Source organism: Grammomys surdaster, unplaced genomic scaffold, assembly GCF_004785775.1.
Source record: "Grammomys surdaster isolate TR1022 unplaced genomic scaffold, NIH_TR_1.0 126278, whole genome shotgun sequence".
In the NCBI taxonomy this organism is placed as follows: Eukaryota; Metazoa; Chordata; class Mammalia; order Rodentia; family Muridae; genus Grammomys; species Grammomys surdaster.
In genome coordinates this window covers 1,435,625-1,457,184 of record NW_021621078.1, presented here as the reverse complement: position 1 = coordinate 1,457,184, position 21,560 = coordinate 1,435,625, and the positions used below count along the sequence as shown (strand labels likewise).

Below are 21,560 nucleotides of genomic sequence, written 5' to 3'. Positions count from 1 at the left end.
AGAGAGGATAAATATGAAATCTATAGAATTAGAATTAGGCCAGGAAATAGAGTGACCACATTAAAGTTTCAGACAAGGCAGAGGCAGGGAGCAGCTGTACGATTAGTGAAATGAAGGAGAAAACTCTCCTTCTACACTGAGACAACAGGAAAGACACCTTGAGGGCTAGAGTCCCTCCCAGCCTTGCCCCAAAACTGCAGTTTGAAAAAAAGAAAGAAAGAAAGAAAGAAAGAAAGAAAGAAAGAAAGAAAGAAAGGAAGAAAGAGAGAAAGAAAGAAAGAAAATCCATTTGAAATAAGAGTAGAACGACAATGGTACTGAATGGGATTTAGGTTCAAAATCAATCACCTGGTGAAGTTTTTTCTCAAGTTTAGTGTTAAGGTATGAAGAGGCCACTGTCATATCCCAGTATCTCAAGCTGGCAGCAGAGCTCGGCAGCAGCATCCACATGGTGCTGGTCATTTTTCCTATTTATTTATTTATTTATTTGTTTGTTTGTTTGTTTGTTTGTTTATTCACTTTATGTCTCCATCTCAGCCCCTGACTCTCCTCCCAGTCCCTCCCTCACACAGCCCCTCCATCCATACTCCCTCCTCTTCTCCTCTAAGAAGGGAGAGAACCTGGATACCACCTCATCCTGGTACATCAGGTCACTAAAGAACTAGGTATATCCTGTCCCACTGAAGCCAGACAAGGCAACCCAGTTAGGGAAACAGGATCCACAGGCAAGCAACAAAGTCAGGGACAGCCCCTGCTCCAGTTGTTAGGATAACTTCATGAAGACCAAGGTGCACATCTGCTACATGTGTGCTGGCGCTGGTCTTTTTTTTTTAACAACTCTTTTTTTCTTTTTCTTTTTCTTTTTCTTTTCTTTTCTTTCTTCCTCCCTCCCTCCCTCCCACTCTCTCTCTCTTTCTTTCTTTCTTTCTTTCTTTCTTTATTTATTTATTTCTTTATTTCTTTATTTCTTTTTTGTTTTTTCAAGACAGGGTTTCTCTGTGTAGCCCTGGCTGTCCTGGAACTCACTCTGTAGACCTGGCTGGCCTCGAGCTCAGAAATATGCCTGCCTCTGCCTCCCAAGTGCTGGGATTAAAGGTGTACGCCACCACTGCCCAGTGGGCACTGGTCTTATAGGGATAAAAATTGCAAGATTTATGAGTCATCAATGCTTAAACCAAGGTTTCAGCAAAACACTAAGCAAGGTCAAGGCAATATGTGTCAGAGTTGGATTCCTTGCAAGAAGTCACTGAGGAGCCTCTGGGCAAAGCTGTGAATGTGAGCCTTGTTTTCGAGTCTTACAAGGCCTCATAAAAGATTGCTTCAAGTCTCCAAGAAGACTTTGGGCTTTTGAACAAAGTTAGAACTGCAAGATTTGTGAGACTTGTACAGATGAGCTAAACATATTTTGTTTTATGAGAAATCCATGAGTTTTTACGGGTCAGGAGTAGAATGCAATGATTTTAAAATTATGAGCTTGGGTGGTATGTTGACAAAGGGTATAGTTACGGTAATTAATACTGATTATTAACTTAGTGGGGCTTAGAATTACCTAGGAGAAACAGCTCTTGGCCTGTCTGTGAGGGCATTTCCAGAGAGGCTTAGCTGAGGAGGGAAGACCCACCTTGAATGTAAATGTATCCTCTCATAGGCTGGGTTCTGACTTCATTGAAAGGAGAGTGATCTGAACATCAGCACTCACGTCTCTGTTTCCCCACTGTGTATTAAGTGTGACCACCTACCCCAGGATTCAATGACAGCTCTGTCACCACCACAAGTGCTCCACCATGACTGAATGTATCCTTTCAAACTCTGAGCCAGAATAAATGTTTCCTTTCTTAAGTAGCTTCTGTCAGGTGTTTCATCACAGCAATAGAAAAAAAAACTCACTAATACAAGGTGTAACTGGACAGAGGTGGCTAACCATGCTTTAAAACCTCTCTGGATACGTTCAAAAGTGATGTTTGTCAGGGACTTCAAGGACAGTGAGCGACCAGAGGGAGAGAGAAATGGGAAAGGGGCTGAAGACTGAACTACAAATCAGGTATGTTAGAAAGTATCAACCTTCTGTGGACAAGCACTGGTGCCTTTACTGGGGGCCTTTAGCTACTCATTATGTACAAAACAGTAGTCTCTTGTTTTCCAATCTGAAGCTGCTGCTGAGAATTCAAGCTATCTGACTGAGAAACAATGTGGCCTTGGACCAGACATTTACCTTCCTGGGCTCTGGTCTTTTTGTCTCTAAAAATACATAGATTATCAGCACTGGATTATCATATAAGGTTGGTTATTGAAAAAATGAGGAGGAAGAGTAAGAAGAGGAGGAAGAGGAAAAAGAGGAAGAAGAGGAGGAAGAGAAGAGGTAAAGAAAGCACATATGAAATTGGATGATATCTCTATGGCCATCCCAGCCTGGATGTGCTTGATCTCTTCTGACACAGCAGTCTCTACACTGCAGAAAACAAGACAATGATGACGAAAATGATGAGGAATAAGCAGTCACTGTTAAAAACATCTCTATCCAGTCACAGCTGTCAGATCTTGAGTAGGAGAAAACACCCAGAAAGCAAGTTGTACATTAGTGAGCATGTGCCCTGTGCCAAGTGTCACTGTGGTGAGGGCTCCCGACAGCCCTGTAATATACAGCCTCTTGTGGCTGCGACCTTGCCTTGGCTCCCCGCCTGGAGTTAGCTCAGGGCTCTATGGACCCTCTTTGCTATTCACCAGCTGATCTATCTTAGTGTAGAGTGAATCTTTCTCTGTCCTTTGTTCACCATATACTTTCTATTGAGGGGAGAGGATTCTTCCTGGTTGCCTCATGAGGTCTCCATTATAGCCAGGACAACCCATCTGTGTCTGCAAGACAGAGGTGAAAGCAGGCCAGGCTTTCTTGTTTCATTTTATCAACCAAGCTGATGAATGTTTAATCTTTTCATCTCTGCTGTGATCTGGCTACTAACTGAATATTGCCTATTAAAACTCAGTATCATGCCCATTTTCTAAAAGGGATTCCCAAAATACAGGAGTTAGAAGCCTGGAAACTATATTTCCAAGATTCCCTTACCAGAAGGAGCCAGAGAGGTTATGCCAGGAAAGGGCTCCTTAGCATCTCTGAGATGGGATTGTGAGCCACTGGGTTGGGTGGGGGGTTTTGGGGAACTCATGACCTCCCTCCTATAGGCACTGAGTACATACCAATGAAACACAACAAGACCACCTTGACCTCTTTCCTCAGCCTTTGGCTGTGCCATGCAAAGGTTCCCTATGTTAGATATGTCCCTACTTGAATCACCCATAGTAGCTTCTGTGTCCTGTCCATAAACATATCATGTGTTCCCTATAAAGCTGTAGGAGAAAGCACTCTGAACTTAGGATTTAAAGCATGCTGGGGAAACTGTTTAGTTTGTCATCCCAAAAAGAGGATAGAAAAGATTTGTTTTGATTACTTCTCCAGATTTTTGTGAGAGTAAAGGATACAAAAGCACATCCTAACCCTCTCAGATTTCTACAGGAAGCTGGGAAGCACTATTTTTATCCCCTTTAAAGAGTTTCTTTTGGAGAGAATGTATCCTCATGTTCCCCATAAGAGAGACTGGCAATCACCACGTCAGCCCCACAGCTGGTTCTAGACAAACCAGCAAGTCCCTCATCCCTAGGAATTCATGTTGTCACCCTATCCAGATCTCACTGCTGCATCTGCCTCAGTGGGCAGCAATTCACAAACACTTATTTAGTTTTTGTTTTTCACCAATTATCACAGGGATCTATTTCATTAGTGAAGAGCACAGCATAGTACAAGTTGATCTGGAATGAAGCACAAAGGCCAAACCTGGGAGCATCAGGTGCTTAGAAGTGAAGATGGTGTTATTGAAATCAGTGTCGTTGTGCTTTAGCCCCAAGTTATTTGTATGAGCAGTGTACTTGATATGTTTACTGTGTGTACACATGTTTGTGAGTGTGGATGTGAGTACATACCTGCCACAGCGAGTGCACGGAGCTCAGGAAACAACTGTGGGTACTATTCTTCACTTTGCACCTCCTTTGAGACAGGGTCTCTCTTTGGTTGTCTCTGAGTGTGCCAGATAGCTGACCCATGACCTTCCATGGGTTCTCCTCGCTCTCCTGCCATCATCTCATACAAGCACTGGGCTTACAGACACACACTACTGTCCTCGCCTTCATTTAGGTTCTGGAGATTTGAGCTTCGATTCTCTCACTTGCAGGACAAAAGCTTTACCCACAGACCCATCTCCCCAGATGGTATTTACCTCCTTTATGTCCTCATATCTGAATGTTGCCACAAGTGCTGTGGAAGCTGTAAGCCTTGATTTCTTTACCCTCTGTGACTCCCAACTGACTCTGCAGTCAAGCATAATGCAGTGGTCTTCCAGGACTGCCCATAGTGCTCTCTCCATACACTTCCTCCTGCTTTGTAAGCTCACCCTGGCCAATGATTTACTTTATCAATAAGCTCCATCTGTGCTGAGCGATTTGTGTTTCCTCAAAGATACCAACTCTGTCATGAGCTTGGTCTTCATAAGCGCTGTTTCTGCAGCATAGATATTGTTCCCTAATGTCTGTTTTGAGGACCACTAACAATCCTTTAAGCCCTGATCCAAAGTGTGAGTTTTACTTTGAGCCTTACTCCTCCTCTTTCTCCTCCTCCTCGTCCTGTATGTGACCTCATCCCATCTTCCTTGCCCTTTTTCTACCCAGTTAGTTGCTCACTGTCTTCCACTCATGGCCACAATGGTGTTTGTACAGTCATCACCTCGGTATGGCAGGGTCCTAACCCCTGGAGTAGAGAAACATGCGAATGGCAGGATGGTGGGAGGGGTGGTAATGAACAAAAACTGGAGATAAATAAAGAAGAAGGCAGATGCAGAATAAAGAAAACCCTCAGTTTCTCAGTGACGCAGGGAGAATAATAAAAGCAAAGTAGGGAAGACTCTAACTCACTGGGAAATTTGAAATAACCAGGTACTGAAATGTATATGTGTTGAAAAATTTCCCAAAGACATTGAACATCTTTCCCCATGATAGACATTAAAATGATTTAAAAAGCAGGCCACAGTTGATCATGAGAGTCTGCATCTGTCAGTTATCACCACAGTACTGCTGAGTATCAAACACCCTCCACCTTACCACAAACTTCACAAAATACAAAGAAGTATTTTCCTCACAGACATATTATCCACTTGGCTAATTTGGGCCAGACTTGCTGCTGTAGACAAAGTATTAAATGTGTCAATTTTCAGCAGCAATAGGACAGATAGTCAGCATTCCAGGATATATCTCCAGTTATGGATTGCTCATTGTCTATCTGTCCAAGTGTCCACGGGTGAGTCAATCTTTTAGAGAGTGTAGCTGATGCCTCTGTGAATGTGAGTGAATATGTGTGCATTAGATGGATGGCTAATGGCTTGAATTATTCAGGGTATATATCCAAAAGTGGACTGCTGGACCTATGGTCATGCTGTGTTTCATTATTGAGGAGATACTGCACCAGTTTTTCACAGTGGCCACACCATTACCGTTTTACATCCCCACAGCAATGCACAAGTGTTTCAACTTCTCTATAACTTCACCAACCATTGGTACCATTTTTTTTTTGTTGTTGTTGTTGTTGTGTTTGTAAGTTTCAATGATGGCCATCCTGATGAGAAGTGAGTGTGTCTTGCATTTCCAAGAGACTGGTACCTGTTTGTCATGAGCTGTGGGCCCTTTGCTAGTTATTTTGGAAGCAATGCCTATTCAAGCCCTTTGTCCAGTTTTAAATGAAGTTTGTAGTTTGTTTATTATTGGTGTGTTGTAAGCATTTTAAAATGTATTTTTATGCTGACCTCTTATCAGATAATTAGTGAATATTCTCGCCTGTTCTGTTTGTTACCTCTCCACTTTCTAGATGCTCAAGTGAACAACATCAACAATAAGTCACGGCCAAGCCATCTGTTTCCCACTCCTCAATGAGCCCCAACACAAGCTTCACAGCACAGAGGACCAATGATGAGTGATATATATGTTCCCAGCCCTCTTCCCTTAGAGGACTCTGGTCTTTGGTATCTCTGGGTACCCTGTGACTGACTCTTAAACACTGTGGCCATTATCTTCCATTTGTCAAGGTTAGACCCTGGCCACACTGTCAGGTGAAACAATGACACAAAAACAAGTATGTCAGGATATTATTTGAAATGCAGTTTTATATCCTTAAGACTTAGGCATGAGTCTTGCACTGGACTCTAGATATAGTTTAACTATATCTTGAGATGTTTTCTTAAAATTAAAAGAAAATCTGTTTTCTTTTATTTATTTATTTATTTATTTATTTATTTATTTATTTATTTATTTGTGCGTTGGTGTATGTATGGTATGTGGGGGGCACAGTACCTGTGTAGAGGTCAGAGTTCAACTCTAGGTGTCTGTCATCACCCTCCATCTTGTTGGAGACAGTTTCTTCTTTGTTGTTCAGCTTCCTGTTCCAGGAAACTGGCCATCGAGCTCACGGGAATTTTCATCTGCCTCTCATTTGCCACAGATGTGCTTGGATTATGAATATACACTACTATGTTGGCTTTTCTTTTTCTTCTAAATATGGTTTATGGGGTTTTCATGCTTACAAGACAAGAACATCTCCCACTAAGCCATCTCCCATGCCTTATGTATTTTGAAATATCAATGAGTGTATAAGGCCATTAGGGTTAATAGGACACTTAAAATTATGGAGGTATAACATAGACATGGCCTCCTACAACTTGGGGATGACGCTTATGATCACACAATGTTCAGAGCAGAACTTGACACTCCTTCACCAAGAAGAACAGAGACTCATTTGGATATTTCTTTGGAGATATCTCACCAAATGCTGAAATACAATATACAACCTAACAGATGCCTTTCTCTATCACAGTAAGAAGCCACTGAAACCTAGTGCAATTGACAGCACAGTACGGCAAACTCTAAAAAGCAGAATGAAGTGACTGAGCAAAATACAAAGCACAAGAAGCTTGTCACATACAAGAATGAAAAAGCAGCTCAAGCAAACTTCTTATGAACACCTCCATTTCTAACATTCAGTTTCAATTATGATTTCAACAACAATGAGAGTTTCACCTTAATAATATTTTCAATCACTTTAGCTTGTACTTGGTGATCATTTTAATGTAAATTCAATTTCAAAATATGAAGAACCACTTTTCTTAAACTCCAAAAGGGGGAAAAAACCAACAACCCTCTGATGTATTTGAAAAGTTATAGCCTCAATAACAGATCACTTTTTAATGAAAAAGAACAATATTTTCAGTGTAAAACATGTATCTGTGACCTCTGCTGCACTGACTGTGCTGATAGTAATTACAAAGAATGTATAAATAAGGTTGGGAAGAGACACCCATGAATTCACTGCTTCATTTGTAGGTGAGAGGTGGCCCTGAGAGATGGAGACAGGCCTAAAGGCTGTCAGGGTCTCAGTGTGCTAATACTCATGAAAGCAACAGCTCAGGCTGGGAAGATGGCTTACCAATTAAAAGTGCTTGATGATCTTCCAAAGGACCCAAACTCTGTTCCCAACACCCATATTGAGTGGCTCCTATGCTTTCTTCCAGAGCCTTAAAGACCATGGTTTCAGCTGTAGGTATTTCATTTTGTATTAGATAGAAAGGCTACTTTACAACAGAAGACCTATTTAAACAAATTCAGACTAGGAGGCCCAGGTAAGCCACAGGTAACACCTCTGAAATTGTGTCTTTGGTCAATTTTTACACTTTTGTTTATTCTGTAAGTCAAACCCATGCCCATTCCACAAGCTCTATGATCTTTCATGGCCTCTCTCATATATATATATATATATATATCTATATATATATATATATATATATATATATATATGGAGAGGAGAGAAGCATCTGTTTATTTGTTCTCTACATGTAATGGTGGTATGAACTATAAATGATAGAACACAGGGCTATGAGAATCTAGACCTTGTCCATTTAATTTCCCACTCTAGCCCTAAAGCCTCCAATGGCACCTGTAGTACAGCTACGGAATAAATACTTGCTAGATGAATAAACAAGGAGGTCACTGAAAATGGCTAGGGAAGAGCCCTCTTTGCAGAATTGAATGGGCAGAATGAAGGGCAGCAGAGATGTAAGACCTACTGTGCAGGAATCAGGCAACAGTGCTGGACAAATGTCCCAAAAGTATGGGCTGGTTCATTGCTAAGTCCTGCTTGACTGTGTGTAAGGCATGGCATGACATGATTCCTGACTTTGGAGAAAAGCCAGCAGGGTGTGGCCTCCATGAGTGTTGATGTGGGCATGAGGCTTGTTTGTATAATAATGTTGATATTTTCACATTCCTCCTTCATGGAATGTCCTCTCTGCCAAGGTTAATGACTCCATGATAATCTGAGACAGCACAATTCTGGGAGGTGGGGTGTGTCTATGTCTCAGCAAAATGGTAGAATGTTGTGACCTGCAGGACAACCCTTAAGGCTGTGGGAAAAAATGCTGAAAACATAAGTTCAGAAATACATAATTTCTCAACTATGCAAAATATAAGGATGCAACATGAATTATATAAGGTACTTCACCAATTTAAAGGACCAGAGGCATCTGCACTACGTGCCAGCTTGTCAGAAAGATACTAAGGAAGGAGATAAAGAAATTTAGCGAGTGGTGATTGCAAGACAAGATACCACCCATCTAAAGTTTTTTGTTTATGCTCACAAAAGAAAGCAGATTCCTGAGTTCAAGGTTAGCCTGGGACAGAAGGAATTTATGTCCAGGCCCAGGTAATGAATGGTAATTTCAGGACAGGGTCCTATCCAGCTATCTTACTGCCTGTGCTTCTGCTTGCTGTCTCTTTCTAAGAATCAAGGCATTAGGGTCATGAGATGATGACTCGTAGGATAATCAAAAGTGAACCTGGGGTAATGACTGAATTGATAAGTAAATGAAAGACTGGACTTTTGATCTGCAAAAGATGAGCTATCCAAAGAGTTTTTTAGAATAGAAAAAAAAGAGTAGAACAATCTGGAAAGCTGTCTTGAGCAGAATATAGGAAGTCAGCTTGGACCCAGGATTTGACTTTGAGTCCTTTGTTTTGCTGCTGCCAGGCACCCCTTCCTCAGAACCCCTTCCCAAGCCAAGGCCAGTACTTGGCAGCTCATGATAATAGATGTGTCATCCTTTTCACAACCCTCCAAGGTAGATAGGGTTGACCCCACAGTTTAGATGGAGACACAGAAGATTATCCAGCTAACCCAGCTGACATCTGATGTGCAAAGCTGAGTGAGTAAGACCTGGCAAAGCTGCACCTTAGGACCAGAGCACTTGTCCCTGTCCCTGTAGTCTGAACAGCACAGACATACAGGTCCTGGAAAGCTCTGCTTCCAAACTGCTGGGGTTCAAACTTTTAATTATTTTCTACTAATCTTCTACTAATTAGATCTTCTACTGAAAGATTTCTTCTAAATCTTTTAGATTTATCTTCTAAATCTTGTACTAAAAATCTTTTAATTAGCTGTGTGGCTTTGAAAGAGAAATTTAATCTGCTTAATTGGGGTGATAATAGTACTTACCTCAGGGTTATTGCAAGCATTAAATGAGATGATACACATTAAGCACCCAGAACAGAGCATAGACTGCCAAGTGTCTCAATAAATGTTGGCTGTCAGCATCATGCTCACTAATTGCATTGCTTAAAATTCTATTATTCCAGAAGTATGGCTCTTCTCCCATCTTCCTTCTTTCTTTCCATTCATCCTTCCTTCTTTCCTTCATTCCCCCTTCCCTCCTGTATGTGCTTCCCATGCTCCTACTAGGTGCTTAACACAGCACTAGGCATCTAAGATTCAATGATTGTTAGAAAATGACTTTTGATGAAGGTGGCTTGTGTGTGTGTGTGTGTGTGTGTGTGTGTGTGTGTGTGTGTGTATGTGTGATGGGAGCATGGAGGAGAGAGTTGGAAGATTTACTGACATTCTTGGAATCACCCAACATCTGAGCTGGGTCTTAAAGGACAGAGTGGAATTCTTTACATGGGTCAGTGAGGACAAAGGAAAGAAAGCCCAGAGAACCTTCTGTCAAGATCAGATTTTAGGACTGAGTCAGCAATGGAACTAATTACAGTTAAAGAAAAAGCAAATGTTTGTATATGCGTATGCAACACACATGTATAAGAGAAAGACAGAAACAGACATACACAGAGATTGACAGAGAGGAAGAGAGGAAGAAAAAGAGACTGGGAGCTCTGTATAAAATGTGGCTATGTTGAATAGTGGGTTTCATGCAGGAGGACCTCCTGTGGTGGGTAAGTGAGCTTTCAGGAGACGGCTAACCATTTCACATAGCTGTGAAATGCACCTCAGAGAGGCACAGCCCTGGGGGTTCATGTCTGGATTGCTTCTTGCTGCTGCTGTTTCTTCTCATGTTTGTCATTGCTATATGCCTCCTGTATATAGCATGGTGTGGCTAGGCATGGAAAAGATGGCTTCTTGAGAGACAGACCACTCTACTGGACAATTTTCCTGAAAGTCAATATGAAGATGAACTTTCATAAAATAATATTATTTGAATGAATTAATGATTTTATAGTATTCCTGATTTGACTTAAATAATTTAGGAAGTAAGGGTAGTTGATGGAAAGCTTAAGGAGATGGTTTAAATTTTCTCCCAGAGAGACATAATAAAGTTAGAATTTGGAATAGAATGTACCCCTTCCCTTGTAGAGTAGTGAGGACTCCAATAGATTCTACAGGGAGTAGAGTGAGCTTCCATGTGTTACAAGTATGTTATTATACTTGGAAGAGAAAAATAGGCTTGGGACAAGTTAATGTTCAAAGAAAACCCTGATTCTAGATTGAGTCCACATTCCTAGATCTTGTGATCTAGTGATGTTGCCATAGGTTTTAGTGTGCACCATAAAAAGACAAAATTATGAATAAAGAGTAAATAATCCTGAATATAGGAGTAGAGACTAGATGATTTCCTAGTTTAGCTAAACAAGACTTCAAAACTAAGATGTAAAATAGAGGATTATCTGATTCTTGGTAAATGCAAATTATTGTCAGCTAAGCATGGGAAAAAACTTGCTACTATAGACTGGCTTGCTTAAACTTTGTTAATCAGTGACAAGAGAATTATTGATTTGGGGTTACAATGAAGCTGTGGGGAAAAAAGATAGATGGAAAATGTTTAGTTAGGTCTGGGTTTGAAAAGAAGACTGCATCATCAATAATCCTGTTGTAATCTCCTTTTGTGTAATGTTTTTAATTGGTCCTTGAAGAGTATGTCCTAGTGACGATTGTTTTTAAGGAGTATGTAACTTGTAGCTGTGAGGTAATCTTTTTTTTTAACTTAGAGAAATTTTGTCTTATGTGGTATAAAAAGGCTAAGAGAAAAAATAAAAGTTGGAACTTTGCTTTATCCACCAAACATATGTATACATGTATGTATATATGGAAAGTTGTTTGGAGCTTTTCTTTATCTACCAAATGTGTTATGTGTATGTATGTATGTATGTATGTATGTATGTATGTATGTATGTGTGTGTGTATGTATGTAAAGTGTTTGGAGCTTATTAAAATTTGCTTCATCCACTGTGTGTGTGTATGTGTGTACGTGTTCCCTCACCCTTTTCGAAAACCCTAGAGAGCTTCTCACTGGCCCCCAAAGAATCAAGCTCTGTTCCCTCAGAGAAAAATCTGCTGAGTGATCAATTGCCTTCTCTACACCCTGCCTCAATTTACCCTGTGTTGTGGAAACTGGCCTTTGACATTTGGACCTTTTAATCATTTATAAGATCCAGCTGTGCAAAACCAACCATTTTTCTGGGGAAAGAACATGGCTTTGGGTCATCTGGAATCAGAATAGCATTTATTGGTTCTTCGACACTCTGATACTTAAGATCTTTGAAGGTTTAGAACTATGGAAGAGGGAGGTGAACAAAAGAGGATGGGGTACAGCAAATGTGGGTATAGTACAATGATAAGCCTGTACAAAGTGCCAGATTGGAACCCTATTTGTATGCTATCAAGACTATTAATGAAAATATATCAAAGAATCTTATGCAGGAAAGAAGTGGCAAATCTTGCTTCAGAGTTGTCTCCTAAGAATTAAATTAAACCATGTTATTTAGTTATTTAGTTATTTTTAGTTATTTAGTTATTTAGTAAGGGCCCAGAACATGCAAATGTTGAATAAATGTTTCCTTTCACCCTTCCAGAGTCTGGATCCATATACTGAGCATGCTATGGATCTGAGCCAAATATCTGTAAGGCATCAACATTCTTACCATTAGCAAATTCTAAAGGACAGGTAGCTTAACTCAGGCAGTGGCTTCTGTGAGAATCAAAGACTTTCCTCCCCAAACTGAGAGTGGGGAGATGCTACAGCCTCTGGAATTCCTAATCACCAAGGGTGTGGGTGTATATGTGTGTGTTTTTAGCTAATATGCTAATCTGATGCTGGAGGATGGATGCTTGGCAAGCTTTGGTTTCTGCACTCAGCCTCATAGGAAGTGGGGAGCTAATTTCTGCCTCAGAAGCTCAGTAAGCCCAGAGATTATAATTCCAGCAAGAGATCACCCAGAAGATGAGTCCAGATGTCTGATGTCAACCCTCTGTGTTTATCTAGTTGCCTCAATGATATCTTAAGCCTACAAAGTCAAGTGACAACCCTGGCTGAACAGTCAGGGAAAGCGCAGTTGGCTGGATCTGTCCGTGGTACTGACTCTCCCCTTGAATGAAAATTCACCTTCTCTTTGCCCAAATCTCTGTCTGCACTGTTTTTTTTTAATGTGTGTATTTGCCACATTTTATATATGTAGTCATTTGCATACTGTTTCCTAGCTGAATTTATTCCTCTTCATATTCTAGTCCAGCTTGAGAAACTGAGGTTTGCTGTCTAAGAGGGGTTTTCCAAGCTTTATAAAACACTTGGCTGGGGCTAGAACCAGAGACTCCATTCCCCTCTCTCCCATCTGCTGCCTTTCTCTCTGCTTTCTTCCCATGGCATCAGACATTCAGCTTCTGCTTGCCTTCCCGCCTGCCTGCCTGCCTGCCTGCCTGCCTGCCTGTCTGATACATTCTGCAGGCCCAGAACCACTTAGAAATAATTATTTAAAAAACAAATAAGTTCTTCTCTCTGTGATCTTTACTCTTTTCACATCCACACGGAGCAGTGGCTATTTTTACTCACCCTAGCTCCTGGCAGGTCTCTTTGGAAAGTCACCATGACATTTTGTGAGGCCTGGCCTGGCATTCATCTAAAATATTTTTTCAAAAACATCCTGCTCTGGAGAAATGTCAACGTTTATGGTGTGTCCACAGGGATGTTTCAGTGGAGGGAAAGATCCACTTAAGAAAGTCCTAGACTGACAAGGAATGGATTTATAGGCAGGTATATCTGAAAGCAGCAAAGTATTATGGGATATGCCAGAGAGAATGGTATTGAATACCCTGTTCTAAATAAAGTCCCATGGGAACATTTGGTGTCTGGAGTTGGGATGGATCTTCTGAATAAACAGAAGTCAATGGGTTCTCAGACCAAAGCAGAGAAGGTGTCTAAGAGGGGTTATTAATGAACCCCAGATGGTTTTAGACTTCAACAAGTTATATTTTATCTTTGTCTCTGTATGATGCTGGTAGGAATTCTGGGTTAAGTGCACACAATACTTTTCAATGTTGTTGGAGAATAAACATTGAAGGAGGGGTCTGTCATGACAGCTCTGAATTTAGTACTAAACTGTCTAATGTTTGACAGCTTGTATTATCCCCAAGGCTTACCTTTAGAATGAAGTGGGACATTTTATCCTAGGTAGTCCTCCAAGGTTATATAACCTTCATGATATAAGACCAAACCCTGAACACTACGCTTTGTCATAAAGAGAAGGATTTGGAATCTTAGCTAAGGGGGCCATTCCATCAGTCCACCCATCTGTCTATTCCTCAGCCTATTCATTCCACTATTGATTAAATCTAAAACTTATCTTCAAAGAGCATATCACGAAAAGGCATAGAGTTAGCCTTGATCATGGCTTCTAAAGAACCCTGTCTACTGGTATTTTCCCCTATCTTTATCCCCTTCATCTAGGGGAACCTAACTCCATGATACAAAAACAATCAGCCATCTTGTAAAGAGTGACACACTAAGAATAACTTAAGTCTTCACCAACCACAAACAAAAACCTTCAGTCCTCCACCTGTGAGAGTTAGTTTGGACATATATATTCCTGGTTGCAGTTTTCAAATAACAAATTTCCTAGCCACCAGCCTGACTATAACCTCAAGAAACACCTTGGGATGGAATCATCCACCTAGGTAACTTCCATGAAAACCATGAGCTAACAAGTATTGTTCTTCCTATAGATGAATCCACACATGTATATACTCTCACACATGCACACATGCATACACACATGCAAGAAAGACTACATAAATGAAATAAATTGCCCATTTAAACTTCTAATTTTGGGGATAATTTAATAACACAGGAAGGAATAGCTAATACCGGCTGGAAGTTACAGCATGAGCGTATGGAATCATTGCACAGATGTTCTGGTTCTGAACATCCCTAAATATCAGAAATGCAGGATCTATTCCTCTGTCTTCACAGCAGCCCTTCGGTAAATGTTTCTCTGATAAACACATGGTAGACAGGAGCCTGAAGCATGGCTGTGGTTTGTTTAGAAGAACCGAATTCTAGCTCTCTCCCACTGTTACTCATCCCACTGATGCAAAGCTTCCTCCCACCAGGAAGAATTAGTGGGCCGGGTGGTGGAGGTGGAGCATAGATCAGTGGGGTTGACGGGTGATAAACCTCCCAGTCCTGGAAGGTGAACTTCACTGTTGAGTTCAATGTTTTCCAACAGAGAAAAACACAAGCCAATTAGCTGTCTGCTGCCAGCAGCTGGTTTACTCAACATGGCTTGGATTAAAAAAAAAAACCCTAATATTTTTCATGGATTTGATTTGGCTCCACTGGGAAGCAGAGATAAGCTGTTCAGCACTGGCTTCTGAGCTGACTCTAATGACTCACATCGGCTGCACTCCCAGCACCCAGCGAACTCTTAGGCTTACTCTCCAATTTGAATGTGGGTGGAGGCTTCCCACGCTGGGACCACCTTGGTGGGCCAGGAAGGGAAAAAAGAATGACCTAGGTTGAAAAATGTGGTCTTGGATGCCCAGGGGTCTCCCAGCTCTGCAGACCTAGTTTGAGCCAACTTTCCTCTCCTGTTTGTATGCCTCTGATTTGCCCATGGAGTGAGATTCCTATCCATCTGGCTTTTTGTCCTTGTATCTTGGCTGGTAATGATGATTACCATTTCTGTTAACATCCAGTCTGTCCCTGGACACTGTCAACACCTCTTCCTGAACTTAATCCCTATTTCAGCCTTTTGAGATTGATCCAACTTTACCTCCATTTAATAGGAGGGGACATACTTATCAACACAAGCTTTCAACTTCCAGCAAGGGCCAGGCTGGGGCTGAACTCAAGCTGGCCTAATATCAAATCCCACATTGCTGATGCTGCTCAGGCCTGGCACAGTGCCTTCTCCATGTAAAGAGTGTTAGTGTTTGAAGGCATCTGCCACCCTAAGTCCTCTCTGATGTGAGTGTCGGCTAACCTCCTGGAGCTGCATCGGCCCTCATCCATATATTCCCCGCGAATCTAGATAGAGTTTGTGTCATCAACAGATGCCTGGCTGAACTGCTCATGTGCCTGCCATTTCTGATCCCCTCAGGACTTTAGCTCATATCATAAACCAGTTTCCAAAGTCAGAGAGAGGTTCAGTCCCCAGTTCTGACTTTCTCCCTGGTCTCTGGAAGCTTTTCTTCAACCTTTCAATTTGGTTAAGATCTGGAATTTCTCCCCAGGTCTGCTGTTGCATGAGGATGGTTATGCTAAAATTAGAAGACTTAGCTGTCAGATAGAGTCAACTTTTCATTCAACTCTGGGAGACTTTAGTCAGCTACATCATCAACACACACCTCTCCCAGTTAGGGGAAGCTGGGGGGTTGGGGAATCACAGCACGGCTCTGCTTTCATAAAACATCCATAAAAATCACCAGGAAGTAATGTTAACCAAGCAGCACATGCAGACTTGTATTAACACAGGTATTAGCTATAGAATAAGGGAGATAGTTGCCTCTTGACTTAATGACTCCCTAGTAGTTAAATGGGAGAAGAGAGACTATATTCATTTAGAACTTGGAAGGATGTTGCCATCATGAAGACCCTGTGCACTATCTTGAACTTAATCTGGAATCAGTTCAGCCCGTGAAAGCAATGGGAGCATGCTTAGTGTTCTCAAGTCAAAATGCTAGAGTAGCAGAGTCAGTCTTCACCAGCAGATCTTCACCATCAACAGCACAGGAAAGAAGGCATGAGTGAAGTCCACAGTAAGGCTGGAAGGTTCAGAGCTATTCCAGTGATAGGAACCCCAAAAGAGGTGTGTCTCTCATAGACAGTATCAACTAGCAAAGAGGGAAAGGTGCTGGGTCAAGATCTACATGTGGCTAAGGTGTAATTGCTTTGTTGAGTGTTCTATGGGACCAAGTCTTCCTAGGTTGGTTTTCCAGTCCCAAGCTCTTCACGACCCCCTTCTCCTGCATATCCATCCTTTTTCACATGAGTGCTTGTTGGACCTTCTACAACTGGCCAGTGACCTGTCTGCTCTGTGTTGTGAGTCAATTGATGCTTGCCTGTCATCTGTGAGACTTTGAGATCTCACTACTAATAATATCTCTGGTTTCCTTCCCCAGTTTCTCTCTTGACCACTCCATCTTCCAAAAAGCCAGTCTGTGCTGTGTCCTAAGGTCCTGGCTTACACTGCTCTTTCCTCCCAGGCTACACGTTTCTTACCTTCATGACCATATCAGTATTCAGAGACAAGCTGTGTGTGCTGCCTTTAGAAAGCCTGTCCTGGCCCCTTTGTCATACTCCCAGGAGAAAAGACTGTCACTTGTATGGGCTTATAGACCCATTTAACTTGATCTTGAGTATACTGGTCTCCCTTTGAGACCAGAATACTCAAGTCTCTATGACATACTACAATACTTCGGGGTCTGGGTTCCAAATAAGAGCTCTGATGCTTAAAGATATGAGCCCTTAGGTGCCATTTTCTCCTCTGGGCCTGCTTCCTCATATGTCAAATGGAAACAACAGTGCCCCCTTTAGGTAATTGAGGGAATCAAGTGTGACCATTCAGGCAGTGTGTACGCATCTGATCGATGATAGATGAACTGCTACTTCTTGTTTTTATTGTTGTCACTGATATCCTAACTATATACGATCACAGTTAGGGTTCACTGTCCTAGTGTCTAGTAGGTGTGACACATGACAATTTAATAACTGGAGACTGATGTGGAAGGTTCTATGTCACTGAAAGGCTATGCTCACTCTTTGAACCCTTGTATAATGAATGCTGTCATTTGTTGAATGAATGTGATAATTAGTCTTCAATGTCATCTTGGCTGGATTTAGAATCACCACGGAGATCAGTAAGGTACACTTATGAGTGTGCCTGGTATGTGTTTCCAGAGAGGAAGAGCCTGTCATTCCCCTTCTTTGCTTCCTGGCTGCTGTGACATAGTTCTGCTCCACTCTGCTCTGCCATGTCTTCCCCATCACTAAACCTTCTGAAACCATGGTCATAGGGAGAGTGGTGGTAGGGTGATCAGTCTACATGAGTGGAATCCAGAATGACTCTGTACACAGCAACAGGAGGGAAGGACCAGGGGACTTAAAGCTGGTTAGCTCACAGATAAAGTGGGACTACTTTCTCAGGGCAAGCCTCATCAGGAATCAAGATTTAAGAACTCAGCCATCTTTCTGCAGTGGTTATTTTGGACAGAGAATAATGTAGAATCTCACATTTTCCAAGTTGCACACTTCTGTTATTTAGAATGTAATAAAGCATGCAATAAACAGGAAAACAAATACTATAAGCAAATAAAAAAATATTTGTCAATCAAGTCTAGCTTTCCATTTCCAACTTAATGTTTTAAATCAAATAGCTGGCTGTCAGTGATATCATTTATAGAGATGAGGGTGACTATGCCACAGTCCAACTGAACCCTACACAATATTTGTATTTGTATAGTGTGCGGGGCGCGCGTGTAGTGGTCTCGCCGGCAAAACATACACACACACACACACACACACACACACACCAGAATCTTTCCGTAGAAACACGTTTATTCCCATAAACCAAAATGGTGGTAGAAGACCACTCCCAGCCCTGGGAAAAACCCTTATATACCCTAGAGCGGCGTAATCATCTCTGATTGGCCGCAAACTCGTAGCGCGCCAAACGCCGTGGGATGGGCTTAGCCTTGGCGGGCTTTACATGGCACATGCGCACTTTATTTGTTTACTAAGAAGAATTATGGCTGACAGCGCCACCTAGCGATGGCGGACTTTGCCAGCTCTGCCGCGGCTCCTAACAGTATAGGTCAGTAAGAATAGTGGCGATGTATCTAAGATTTAATACTACAGTTCATGTAGTAGGCTAATTGCTCTAACTGTATTATTTACAGGGTAGAGAGGTGACTCTGTGGTTAAGTGCACTTTTACAGGCGACCTGAGTTTCTGTCATAGCATCCCTTCAGCTCAGAAACACTTGTTACTTCAGCTCCAGGGAATTCAACACCCTTTACTGGCATCTGAGGTTACCTGTATGCGTACACACACACACACACACACACACACACACACACACACACACACACACAAAATGAAATCTTAAGAAAAAAAATCTTTTTAAATTTAACGCTAGGCATCTCTTTGTTCCCAGAAACTGGAGTTTAAATGAGACAACTAAGTAGACTGCTGTCCCCCAGCTGTGGGCAGAGTGGGTAGGGGCGTTTTTCTACTGGCTGGTATCCACCCAGAACCAGCTCTTGCATGAAGAGCTTCAGTGTGCCAGAGGAGCAAGCACGAAATCCTTAAGTGGGAGGCACCATTTCATCTGCTCGGCAGCTGAATTGTTGGAATGTGTATTTTTAAACCCTACTGGGTATGCTGAGCCTCCTTAAGAAAGACAGTTTAATAAACAGAGTGATGAGGAGACAGGTGGACTATTTTTAGTGTGTCTCTGTATGAAGACAGCTCCACGGGCACAGACCAAGAACTTGCCCTGTGTGTTAATAGGGAGCGGAGTCTGCACATCTCCAACCCTCCTTTCTTGGCAGGTCCCCCTCAAGAAAGAACCTCATTGCCATGACTTTAGTGGAAGAGTCACAAAAGAGTTCTCTAAGCCACACATGGGGATGCTCACTGCCACCAGAGAGCTTAGAAAAACATAGAAGCATCATTCATCAAAGGACTGGATGCTCCCTTGGAGCGCACCAACATCGCTAGCCATGTGAAACTTTGGCAATGACTGGCGATGTTTTATATGAATTGGCAGGGAATGAGGCCCACGAATGTTGTCTGGAGAAACAAGCAAGTTTCAGGACAACAGTGTATTATCACAATTTTGCAAAAACTGACAATGAATGCATATGTATGAATGAATACAAAAATCATTGTATGCATATATGAATACTGATAGAGACTCTGAATGCTACTGTATGCAGAGAAACTGTGTACAGGACACAATGACAAAAATGGTAATAGGAGAATGAGAAGATGGTTCAGCAGATAACTGCAGCCATTGCACAAGCGTGAGGACACAAACTGGATCGCATCACCCACATAACACTTTGGGTGTGGAGCCAGGTGCACCTGTAACTCTAGTGACTTGGGATAGAGAAGGCAGAAAGATTTCAGGAATTTGCTGGTTGCCACCCTTCCTTAAAGGAAGAAATGAGAATAGAGGACATTTCAATGCCCTCCTCTAGTCTCTGTGCCCACACGGACACACTAACACACACATGTGCATAGACATTACACATACACACCATGCTCACATGTGTATATACGCACATAGCACACACATGCTAATTGGCTCACGGAATAATTACAGGATTGTGGGTTTTGTCATTCTTTGTGTCTTAATCAGGGTTTGTACTCCTGCACAAAACATCATGACCAAGAAGCAAGTTGGGAAGGAAAGGGTTTATTCAGATTACATTTCCACTTTGCTGTTTATCACCAAAGGACAGAAACTGACACAGGGCAGGCACTTGGAGGCAGGAGCTGATGCAGAGCCATGGAGAGGTGCTGCTTACTGGCTTGCTCAGCTTGCTTTCTTATAGAACCCAGGACCACCAGCCCAGGAATGGCACCACCCACAATGGACTGGTCCCTTCTCCTTTGATCACTGAGAAAATCAGCTGGATCTTGTGGAAGCATTTTCTTAAGGGAGGCTCCTTTTTTGTGATAACTCCAGCTGTGTCGAGTTGACACACAAGACCAGCCAGTACATCCTGTTTTGTTTTCTTGTTTGAACTTTTTTTTTTTTTTAAGAAGAGAAAGGCTCTCACCATGAGGCATAGTCTGGCTTTGTGCTCATGAGCTTACATCAGTCTTCTGAATCTTAGAATACAGACAAGCTTTGTGTATCTGTTGAGATCTGTTGCTATATATTGTAATGCTAAATACTAGCCCTGATTGCCTCCAGGGACAAGAGAAGCCACAGGTACATCAAGTGATGCTATGTGACTTTGCACCTTAATTTAAAACTATTGGTTGAATAAAGATGCTGATAGCTTATAGCTTATAGCTGGGCAGAAGAGAGGTAGTTGGTGTTTTGGTTCCTGGGCTTGGGGTTGGAGGAAGCCACAAAAAGGGAAGAAGGTGGAGAGGGGAGAAAACACCATGGGGTAGGTGAGTCATGAAAACATGGCCATGAGGGGTGGCCAATTTGAGTTAAGAACAGCCCAGATGGAACATAGCAAGTTATAATTTGAGGTATTTATAGAGAAGTAGACATTAATAGCTTAGAGTGTAGATATCTGCCTAACTCTATTGATTCAAAGGCTTATCATAAATTTAAAGGCTTTGTGTCTTTTATTTGGGAATTGAGTGATCTAAGAGGGGGTAGAAATCTGCTACTGAGATGAAGTATCTATTACAACTTGCATCTCTGGCTGTTCTTCTAATGGTTATAAGGTATGCTTAGCTTGAACATTTAAGAAGGGTCATTTGTTAAGATCACCATCCCATCTTGTTGCCTGTCTTTCTGAGTCAGCCTGGGGTGCCTGCGGGAGTAAAGACAATCTCTTCTACTCCTTGTCATTACCTTGTGATGTGCCAGCCCATCTGTTCTCACACCTCAAGATTAAGCTCTCTCATCCTGGCTGCTTCCAGAGCTGGCAAACCAGTGGTGGGACACTTGGGAGATGCCTGGCCCTCTTCTCCCATCAGTTTCTTTCTCAGAGTCAAGATTTATGGGGGAACACCCTTCTGAGCACCGTTCTGTAGGTGTGAAGGTGTCAACAGAGGGATTCTCACTAGTTCACTCGACCTTCCTGTCCCTTTGTCTGTCCTGTCCCTTGCTCTTCTGAACGCAATAAGCTATCAGCCGAGATGCCATTTTTGAACAGGCAGTTGCCAGCTCTTGTCTTGGTGCCTCTCTCTCTCTCTCTCTCTCTCTCTCTCTCTCTCTCTCTCTCTCTC

General features: G+C 42.1%; 1 protein-coding gene across 1 annotated transcript in view; it reads right to left on the bottom strand.

Annotated features, from left to right (window-relative positions):
- Asic2 (acid sensing ion channel subunit 2) overlaps positions 1–21,560 on the bottom strand; it is a 1,057,576-nt gene that overhangs the window by 578,771 nt on the left and 457,245 nt on the right. The gene's annotated exons all lie outside the window — the stretch shown is intronic.